The sequence below is a fragment of the Capsicum annuum genome, chromosome 1, assembly GCF_002878395.1.
Source record: "Capsicum annuum cultivar UCD-10X-F1 chromosome 1, UCD10Xv1.1, whole genome shotgun sequence".
NCBI lineage: Eukaryota > Viridiplantae > Streptophyta > Magnoliopsida > Solanales > Solanaceae > Capsicum > Capsicum annuum.
Genome location: NC_061111.1, coordinates 49,572,762 through 49,584,330, shown reverse-complemented (window position 1 = coordinate 49,584,330; position 11,569 = coordinate 49,572,762).

Here is an 11,569-nt window from a genome sequence, read left to right as displayed (position 1 = left end):
CAAAACACTTTTCATTTGATTCAAAACCACCATGTACACTTACTAATCAAAGCATGAAATACATGGGTTTAGAGTTATTTAAAGAGGGGAAGAGATACATGCCTTATACAAGAAAACACACCAATAATCTTGACTCTCTTTCTTTCCACAAGATGAACACCTTCAAACCCTAGTCTCTAATCTTTTTTCCAAGAGCCTTTAGAGTGTTTAAGAATGTTTTAAGTCTTGCAAATGAAGACTTGGGAGGCTACCAATACTTATGTAGGTCAAGTAATTAGGGTTTTAGGCTAGGGAAATAGCCAAAAGGTCCTTGATTAAAAGTTGGAAAACACACACGTGCAGGGGCACGACTTTCCCTTACAATTCACTTGGCAATCGTAACCTAGGGTATGAGTAGTACCCTAACTCTTACCCTAGTCTTATCCTAGGTCAACCACACTGTTTTGGGTAAAAAAAGAGACCTTTGAGTTGTAACCAATGGGTACGACTCACCCCCTAAGGCGTAAGCTCCATCCGTGACCAAAACAGTCCACTCTAGGTTAGGTTTCCTTCTATACGGTTGAGTAGTTTATGACTCATAAACATAGTTATGACCAAGGAATGACCTTGTCATATTGAGGATAGTATGTTACCTTAATAAACTACTGAGAGTACTAAATAAGAGTTCATGGTGGGTACGAATCAAACACCCCTAACCGTATCCACTCCAGAGACATCAAGGGTTGATGTTTTTCAATGGTTCCAAGGTCTAGGTGGTTCAAATCTCTTCCACTTTGATAGGTAAGTATAAATACTAGTTAACACACTAATATGCACCTAAGAAGTCCTTACACAAGTTGGAAACAACACACAACAAGGGTACACCACAACACACATATCACGATCACTACCAAACAACCAAAAATTTTGCGAGGACACATTTTTGGTGTTTTATTCTCCCCCACTTAGGATCATTCATCCACGAATGAAGGGTAAATTAATCATAAAAACAAGTTAACACATCAGCATGCCTCAAACCAAACCTTACATAAGTTAGAAATAATCACATAACAAGGATGCAACACGACATATATCATGATCATGAACAATCAACTATTTTACTTCATTGGTCTTGGGACTCCAACCCATTTCTTTCCAATACCTACTCATTTTATGACTTAGGGACTTCGACCCATCATTTATCAAAGATGTAAGGCAACTCAAGGAATTGGAGACTTTACTCCATTATCTTATCAAGGACATGAATCAATTCAAAGTATTAGGGACTTAAACCCATCACAATAAGTCACATAATATTTCATAGAATTAGGAACTTTAATCCCTGGTCTAACAAGATACCATTTATTTCACACATTGGGAAATTTAATACATTGTCTAACAAATACATAAACCAATCTCAATCATTGTAGACTTTACTCTATTATCTATCAAAGACATACAACAAAGTAAGGAGATCGTCACATACCTCTATCACAAGCTTCCGAAATAGGGAATAAATGTGGGTACTTGGTGCAAACACGTAATTTTGTCCCCCTCGAGAGTGTGTCTTTACCTATTTACCCTCACTTTATCATAAACCTTCACCCATGTGATAATTTCTCACAATAACAAATCCAACAAATTCTTAACAACTTTTGACACCTCACCTTAACAAAAATAACAACTTTCTACCTTACTTCACACCCTTATCCCTCCTACCCCACATACCCTTCCCTCCCCCCATCACTTCATGTTTTGTTCTTTTCTTTTCCATAACAAACTCACAAAAAAAAGGACCCGCCAAAATACACTCACATTTGTTCATACACACAATACACAAATAAAAAAGGGAAATTCCCGCACACTCACCTTCGATTTAATTCTCACACATGAGCACACAATGATCTCTCTTATAACACACACATACACATATGTATACACACAATAACAATACAATGTAAGCTCCTCCATCGACTGCCATATACACCCTCACCATTGACACATCATTCATAGAATAATATACTCACACAGAACCTCCACTCACTAGTGACATTAACACATACATCGGTACACATAATCTCATACATAATTCTCAATTCCCTACACACGCAATCACTAAAATTTACACACATCATTACTCTCATGGAATAGATAGCAATAGAAAACACAACACATATACATGATACATAGGTGATTACACATAAAAATAGTGAAGGGTGGTGAAAAGGAGAAAACCGATGAAAAAGGAAGGTGAAAGTAGAAGGAAATCAGATAAAAAGTGGTTTTTCCAGTGAGTTTTCATTGAAAAATGCCACTGCCGTCCCTTCTTCTTTATTTTTGTCACCTTCAGAGCTTGCCGGAGCTCTGACGACACGAAAATAGTTAACCCCAACTTTGGTTCACCTCGGATTCCATCCAAATATGGTCGAATCTCTCTTGGTGTGGCAATTTCCAGTTCGGGTTTAGCATATTCGCCGGAATCTAGTCTAGATTTCTCTCTACTTTGTGATTTTGTTTTGTGGATTGAGTTGGCAGGTTCGTTTGAGTTCGTTAAATTGAGTTTTGACTTTGATTCCAATCTGTTGGCTTGTCGAACAATTCAAAGATTGAAAAATTAAGGTTCATTTCTTTGACTCTATTTCTCCTATTTTTATATTAATGTGATGTTGGTGTTTAGGTGCTTGATGATTGAGATTGGGTTATTTGGTGGGTGTTTGATGTTGTTCATGTGGAAAAGTCATGTGTTTACCATGCTTTTATTATCATTGTATGTATGTCATTGATGTTGGATTCCGAGTTAAAAAATTGAATTGGTAGTTGAAGAGTTTAAGTTAATCAGTGATTGAAAAAAATAATTTTTGAGGGAGAAATTGGGAACCGAATAAGGTGAATATTGAGAATTTTGATTCATAATGAAAGTAGTTTCACTAATTGATTGTTTGTTATTAATTTGCACCCAATAGTATTATGTTTTAGGTTGAGAATTAATAGGAAAATCTTAGATTTTGAGTAGGCTAATTTAGGGTTTGTGGAATATTGAAAATTTGAAATGCTTGTTGAATGGTTTGCTTTATCGCGTTCAGATCAATTGTATTCATTTAGTCGGGGAATGCCCCGAAGTCATTTGTATTTATTCACCGAAGAATGACCCGAAGTATTTGTATGTGAAGGACATTCGTGATGAAGGCCAGAGGCATCGGGTAGAGCAAAGTGTAGGATTAGTATAGGTTAGCATAATTTTATTTCAGTATCTTTTATTTTGGGTCTGTAATAAATTGGACTGGATACTACTTTTGGTTTTGTTTGTTTGATTATTTTTTTCATATTTATGTGCTTGTTTGTTATACATTCATAGTGTTATGTTCTTGTTGATTATACAATCATAATGTCAAATTAGCCGATTTACTCCTTGAAGCGACCGTGGTTGAACCACGGGGTCGAGGGGTGCCTAACACCTTCCTCTCGGTCAACTGAATTTCTTAGTAGGAATCTCTGTTCATGGATCAGTTTTTAGAGTCAAACTATTTTGAAAAAGGATTTTCAAAGGTGACTTGGCATACCTGATTTATGACAAATGGCGACTCTAAGTTTAAATGTAAATAATACTTTTTGAAACAAATCTTTATTTTTGTCACTTAATAATAAAAATTCTTTTCAAACTTAAAATAAATTTCTTTTTGATTAAAAGGGGGTGTGATAGATCTAGCGACTCTGCTGGGGACTTTTCAGAATTCGAGCTTATTTTTTGGAGTTGTACCGACTTAGTTATACATCATGAGTGTATAAAAATTGTTTGTGTTTGTTTTATCATTGTTGTGTGCCTATGTACTATGTGTTTACAATTTTTTTCCTATGTGTTACCACTTTATATCTGTCATCATTTGTATAACCCGAGTCATTTCTTTCGCAACAAGTCTCGTAGTACACGTGTGTATACGACCTCTAGTTGAGCCACTTTTATTTTAGGAGGGGGAGCCGTTAGGTGTATGGAGTAGGTGGAAAGCTGTCGCAACTACTATCGACCATATGCTTCCCTAAACAGCCTGGTTAGTGAACCCCAACAAAGGTCAGCCTTTAGGTCATGCTTATCTGCATCATATTGAGACCTAGCGGGACTCACTTGGTCCTTTGTAGGAGACTCACCCCCGAAGCATCCTTATGTGCTAATTGTTGCATCTTTGAGGGTAACAGGATCATTTGACGGACTAATTTGGGTAAACATGTGTCAGAGTTAAGGGAAAGAGCGTGTAGGCAAGGAAAAGTTCAAAAAAAAAAGGAAAAAAAGAAAAGTGAGCTAAAAAAGAGTTTTGTAGTTGTTTAGAGTTTTTATGACTTTTATTTTCCAAAATCCAAAAATCAAAAAGATTTTTACCTTTTGCATTCATTTTCTCAAAAAACAAAAACATCAAAAAGATTTTTCTCTTGTTTCATTAGTAAGCATTTACAATTCAAAAACTTCGAAAAGATTTTTTTAATAGGAGCTTTTTATAAAGAAAATTTAAAAGATGGTAGAAGTTTTGTACATTTCACATAATGAAAATATCAAAAAGATTTTTCTTTCATAGTTGTTGGTGTCAGTTTTATGTGGAGTGTCTAATTAAAAACTCAAAAAAATTATTGACATTTTTTCTCGTCTGTTTGTGGGCGTGTCTCTCGAGTCAGGGTTCAGTTGATATTTAATCTTTAATTGTCCAATCTGGACGAACTACACATCCCTGATTCTCCTCTCTCAGGAGTGAGATACGTAGACAACCTATTGTGGATTCGAGGATCTTATTTAAAAAATTCAAAACAAAATTCTTTACTCTTTATTAGAGTAGGTGTCATATACATCTCTAAAAGAAAACCACAAAAAAAGATTTCCCTTTAATAGGTTCAAGTTTCATTTTCGTATGAAATTTAAAATTGAAAATTCAAAAAGTTTTTCTTTGATAATCAAAGGTTTCATTTTGTATAGGATTTTAAAGCTGAAAAAAACTCAAAAAGATTTTCGCCAATTCTTTTGATAATATGATATTTTCTTTTCTTCTTAAAGTTAAAAAAAGAGTTTGATCGGCCATGTTGTGCCAAAACTTCACGAACTACGCACACCTGATTCTCCTCTCTCAAGAGTGAGATACGTAGGCACCCTACTCGATCTCAGTGATCTTTTCAAAAAAAGAAAAAAAAAGAAAGGATTTTGAGAAAGTGTTGAACTCTAACGCATTTGTTATCTTTTGTTCAGTTAGTTTAAGGTGGTTGGTATGTGGCATTTTGATTGGTCCTCCACATCACATTAAATTCGAGGAAGGGTTAGTTGTGTCCTGCAAGGATATAAAGAGTGACATCATGGACCAAACAAAGAGTCAAGAAAATGAGAGTTTAAAGTAAGAGATGGTAAGGTTAAGACAACAAATGATGGAAATGTATCGAGCTTGGGCCAGTGGGCTGCCTCCCTCTCCATTCCCCACCATTGACCTCGCAAATACCTTGAGTTTTCCATCACAATTGCACAGTTAGTATCCTACTATTGTTGATGCACCACAACATGCCTCAGAATTCACTCCAAGCCAAAAGCATCCCAACGCTTCCATCACTCATTTTCTAGCTCTTTAGTGTAAATCTATCACATTGATAGAACCACCTATCGTCTCTGCTTTTGTTGCCCAACCCTCTACTGAAGCTCTTACTTTGAATTTTTTTCTAACGATTGCGCTTCCCCAATCTGCTAAAGAGTTAGAGAAAATGGTTAGGAAAATGAAGAGTGCAGAAAAGGCTATGAAAAATTCTCTGAGACTTGTGAATTATGAAGATGTTTCATATATGGACGGGGGCATGTCTTCAAGTGTTAACCTCCCTCCTAAATTTAAGGTATCAAAATTTAAGGAACTTGATGGGTACGAGGATTCTGTAAAATACTTGGGATGATATTGCCATCAGTTGAGGGGGACTGAAGGGAAAAAGAAGGAAAATGTACGATTGTTATTCCAGGGGCAAAGCAGAGCTCGAGAGGTCCAACTCAGTAATATAGTCAGTCTCAATCCCGAGCTTACACATCAAATCCACATACTCACCTGTAACAAAGTTCCTCTTTGCAAAATCCAAGATAGTCCCTTCCACTTCCTCAATATCCTTTGAACAATGCACAATTGGATGCTCATCCATCTTTTTATCCACAATGGCATACATCTATCCTTCAATATTGTCCTCGACCCCCACAAATTTACCAAAAAACCTCTAAATCCAAGTTTTATCCGAGGCCATAGTTCGCAATGGGGAAGAAAACAAAGAATAATTTCATGTCAATTGGGGAGTCCTATACCAGTTTGTTCCAGACATTGAGACAATGGGGCATGATTACTCCTATCCCTGGGTATGCTCTCAATACACATCCAATAAATTTTGATCCTCATGTACGATGTGATTATCATTCTAATATGCAAGGTCAGAGTACTAAAGATTGTCATATTTTGAAAAGAGAAATAGAGAAGATGATTAAAGAAAAATTTACCGTGGTGCAAAACATTGGCCTCTCAACTGTCCCACAGAGTTCTTCACCAGCACGTGGTACTACCCAATATGTGGGAAGCAATGATTTAAGCTTGGGGATCCAGAATCTATTTGTTGAAGAGAATATGTTTGACAGTGGTGGAAGCTCTAGTCACGCTGATATGCAAACCAGTGGCTAAGATGTCAAACTCAACAATTAGGAAGTCACTCCTTTCCCTGCTAGGATAGATGTTTGGTAGTTTATTTATTTTTTTGTTATCTGAATTACTTCAGGGTTGTAGTTCGGGATCTATCTTGTTTTATCCCTTTGTCGTTTATGTTCAAACCCTTATATCTTTCATTTTAATTAAATTGAGTGTCCCTTTTTCCTTTGTGTTTTAAATATGTGTTGTTTGTTTATTTTATTTACCTAGTATATTTTATGTTGACTCTAGTGATATGACATGCTTGTGGAATTTTTAGCTAGATCTTAAAATCCAATTTGAGCATGAACTTTGAATCAAAGGGCTAAAGTTAGAAAAAAATATCTGAGAAATAGGTAGCGTGTTAAGATATTTGGTGACCATGTTGAAGCATTCTTTCGAAATTAAGGCAATTATTTTGAGAATGATAAGAATAACTTGGTCACCAATTGGAAAGTATAGCACAATTAGGTCAAATAGTAGATGCGTGATCCCTATATCTAGAGAAACAGAAAGATAATCATCTCGACAAAAGCATAAGTCATTCGATGTGAGGGATGTACAAAATAGGTGGAGTTTTTATGTTGAACAGGTGCAAAAGAAGTAGTGACACACATACTCATTAAATTTAGTGTTGTTTGAGTGTCACACGTGATCTTTATCTTTCGCTTCATATTTCATGATGTGTACTTGCATTTTAAAGGATTGATATGACGAAGATATTTCATTCTGCTATTACAACATTGGGTCATCCTTTGTTTACCCCATTTGAGCTTTAGTAATGTTTTCTTTCATACCCCTCTTTTGGAACCAATATAGAGTCAGCAAAGCTCAAAAGAAAAGTGTCAAGCAAAAGAATACAATCAGAAAAGTTTTAAAAAAAAAGAGAGAGAAAAAATATACCCAAAAAGAAAGAAAAGAGAAGAGTGTCAAGAAAAATAGAGTCAGAAAAAAATCTCAAAGAGAAAATTGTCAATAAAATAGGAAAAAAAGAAATCAGAATCTAGCAAAAGAAAGAGTTACCGAAACTACGTGTGACCCGATTCTCCTCTCTCGGGAGTGAGATACGTAGGCTGCCCTACTCTAGGCTTGATCCAATCAAATAAATAATTTAAAATTGCCCATTCAAAAAAACTGGGGCAAGAGTTAATCCTCATTATTTGAGTTGATTCCAAAAGTAGTCCTACCCCATTTCAAGTGTTGTTTGGGTCTCATGCCATCCTTTATTTCTAACCTTATCCAAAAGCCAAGTTACAAGCGAAGAAGGACCTTTAGATCAATCTTTAAGAATGTTAAGGCTAAGCATGCAATAGATATGATGACATATTTTGGGAACTACTTGTCTTTCTCAGCATAAGGAATCAGGAGAGAAATAAAAATGAGAGTCATATTGGTGAAAATCCTCATGGGCACCATAAGGCGATGGTAAGTTGAGAGAGATAAAAATCAGAGTCTTATCAGTAAAAACCCTCACAGGCACCATAAGATGACTGTGAGTTAGGATAAATGAAAATAAGAGAGTCTCATTAGTGAAAAAACCCCATGGACACCATAAGGCAATAGTGAGCAGAGAGAAAGAAAGAGGCTTGTTGGCGAAAACCCTTTAAGGTGCCACTAGCTGAATGAGGTCTCTGAATGAATTTGGCCCAAGGAAGTAACTCAATTTCAGGGCCATAAACTCAAGAACAATTGGTAGAAAGTTTGGATGGAAAGATCAAACAACTTAATCCAAAATGTATGTCATAATCATTAGAATTGACTGTCATTTTCAGATATTTTTTTTATCTTTTTAATGGGGATATTCATTGTATTTTCTTTCTTCTCTATAGTTTAATTTTTGTTTTCTTGAGTCAGTTATCCAAATAAAAAATATAAAATAAATAAAAATTATCATTTTTATCGTGTCTTTGAGTCAAGTCCATGTCAAAATAAGTGAGAAAAGATTTCAAAACTAGCTACCAACTTCTTCAATTGCACAAAGCAAGACAGAAAGGTCAGCGCATGAAAAAGACATGATTTTGAGCCAAAATAAAGCATGCAGAAAGTTTCGTCAACAAAAAAATCTGGGAACTTATAAAATACCAAGGTTCAAAGAGTTTATCTGAGGAGCATGGCAAAACGTAGCTGTTGTATTTTGTTTCAGAGTCACTCTTAATTATCTGAATTTGGGTTAATGATGTAGCAAGTCAATGCAATATATTAATGGTTGGAAGCAAGATTGAATGTGACCAGCGCAAGAGCAATTGCCTCGAAAGCCAAAGCCACAAACCAACTACCATGTTTTAAACTCACAAGTTTTTTTATGAAATAGGAAACATGTTACTTTCAAATCAAGGACTTCAAATCCTAAACATCAAAGGCCATAATTTCTTGCATTTACAAATGCAAGAGGGTAATGTTGTTGCATAGGTTTGGTAATCAAAACTATGATAAAACTTATAATTTAATATTTCTAGGAGATGCACCTCCTTGTTTGGGTAATTCAAGCAGCATTTGTAAGAAGACACACTTCCTTGTTTAGGTAATTCAATCGATATTTGTAAGGAGACGCATTTCCTTGTTTGGGTAATTCAAGCGGCATTTGTAAGGAGACGCACTTCCTTGTCTGGGTAAGTCAAGTGGCATTTGTAAGGAGATGCATTTCCTTTTCTGGATAATTTAATCAGTATTTGTAAGGAGTCAAGTTCCCTTATTTGGGTAATTCAAGCGGTATTTGTAAGGAGACGTATTTTCTTGTCTGGATAATTTAAGCAGAATTCGTAAGGAGACACATTTCCTTATCTGGGTAATTTAAGTGACATCTATTAGGAGACGTATTTTATTGTCTAAATAATTTAAGTGACATTTGTAATGAGACGTATTTTCTTGTTCAAATAATTCAAGCGACATTTTTAAGGAGATGCATTTCCTTGGGTAATTCAAGTTGCATTTGTAAGGAGACGCATTTCCTTGTCTGGGTAATTCAAGTGACATTTGTAAGGAGTCACACTTCCTTGATTGGGTAATTCGAATTTTACTTGTTAGGTGATGCACTTCCTAACTTAAGTCTTGATTCCTAGAAGATGTACCTCCTAGTCGAGTCATTCCCCCTGAATCCTAGAAGATGTACTTCTTAGTCAAGTCATTCCCTTTGATTCCTAGAAGATGTACTTCCTAGTCGATTCAGTCCCCTAGATTCCTAGAAGATGTACTTCCTGGTCGAGTCATTCCCCTTAATTTCTAGAAGATGTACTTCCTGGTCGAGTCATCCCCCTTGAATCCTAGAAGAAGTACTTTCTACCCGAGTCATTCCCCTTAATTCCTAGAAGATGTACTTTCTAGTCGAGTCATTCCCTTTGATTCCTAAAAGATGTACTTTCTGGTCGAGTCATTCCCTTGATTCCTAAAAGATGTACTTCCTAGTCGAGTCAGTCCCCTTGATTCCTAGAAGATGTACTTCATGGTCGAGTCATCCCCCTTGATTCCTAGAAGATATATTTCCTAGTCGAGTCATTCCCCTTGATTCCTAGAAGATGTACTTCCTGGTCGAGTCATCCCCCTTGATTCCTAGAAGATGTACTTCCTAGTTGAGTCATTCCCCTTGATTCCTAGAAGATGTACTTCCTGGTCGAGTCATTCCCCTTGATTCCTAGAAGATGTACTTCCTAATCGAGTCAGTCCCCTTAATTCCTAGAAGATGTACTTTCTGGTCGAGTCATCCATCTTGATTCCTAAAAGATGTACTTCCTAGTCGAGTCATTCCCCTTGATTCCTAGAAGATGTACTTCCTAGTCAAGTTATTCCCCCTGACTCCTAGAAAATGCACTTTCTAGTCGAATCATTCTAATTAACCCATAGAAAATGTATTTCTTTGTTCGGGTTTTCAAGTAGTTATGATGTGACTTTCACAAAAGTCCTCTGATGATAAACTGGGGCAAAAATTTAATTCTTATTTTTGGAACTTTACTTTTCTGGTAAACGGAATTTCTCTTTATAATAATCTTTGTTTGGAATAATTTTTTTTCTAGTTTTGATGTGATTTCAGGAGCCTTCTTGGAGAACAGGGTAAAGAAATTAAAAGTCAACAGATTGATAAAATAGCAAGTCAGGAGCCCGCCTGGAGAATAGGGTGAATAATTAAAATCCAAGCAACAAGGTGATGAAATTGCAAGTCGGGAGCTTGCCCGGAGAATAAAGTAAGGAAATTGCAAGTCAGGAGCCCGTCTGGAGAATAGGGTGATGAAACAACAAGCAAGAGCCAAGGGAAGCTGCATAGATAGGACTTTTGTAATTTCATTTATCTTTTTAACTTGTAATTTTCATTTTTGATGTAATGACAGTGTAAGACCCTGCAAAATTCTAAGCTTAACCTAGTCATTTAAAGCTTGTTAAGGGGTTCCAGACTAAGAAAATTTTTAGCTAAGTATTCAGACTTAGTGTTATTTTAGCCTTCATAAGTTGGTGACTCTATTTCACAACCCTCATGACCTTAAAGTAATGATTTTTAGATTGAATCATGATCAGGTATGTCAGCAGGTGTTCTCAGAAAATTTTTAGATTTTTTGGACTTCATTTGAAGCACGTTTAGAAGTCCAAACTAGTGGATCGACGTGATATAGACGCGCTACGTCGCCTATCACATCGATGAATATTTTCATCCAGCTCCCAGTGCAAATTCCAGTGAACCAACATGGACTCAATGCAATGCATTGACCATTACATCGATGCCAACCACGCAGCGCGTCGGTCTGCGCGTCGCTAGTCTAATTTTCAGTAATTAAAACCCGCATCCAGAGGGGTAAATGGGTCTTTTCTCATCTTACATCAGCCCTCAAAACATGTAGTTAAGCCATCCAAAAGGCAAAATTTACTCATTTTCTCTAGAATTTTTCTAGAACAAACCCTAGTTCATCACATTCAAGAATCCAAGTTCCAAGGAA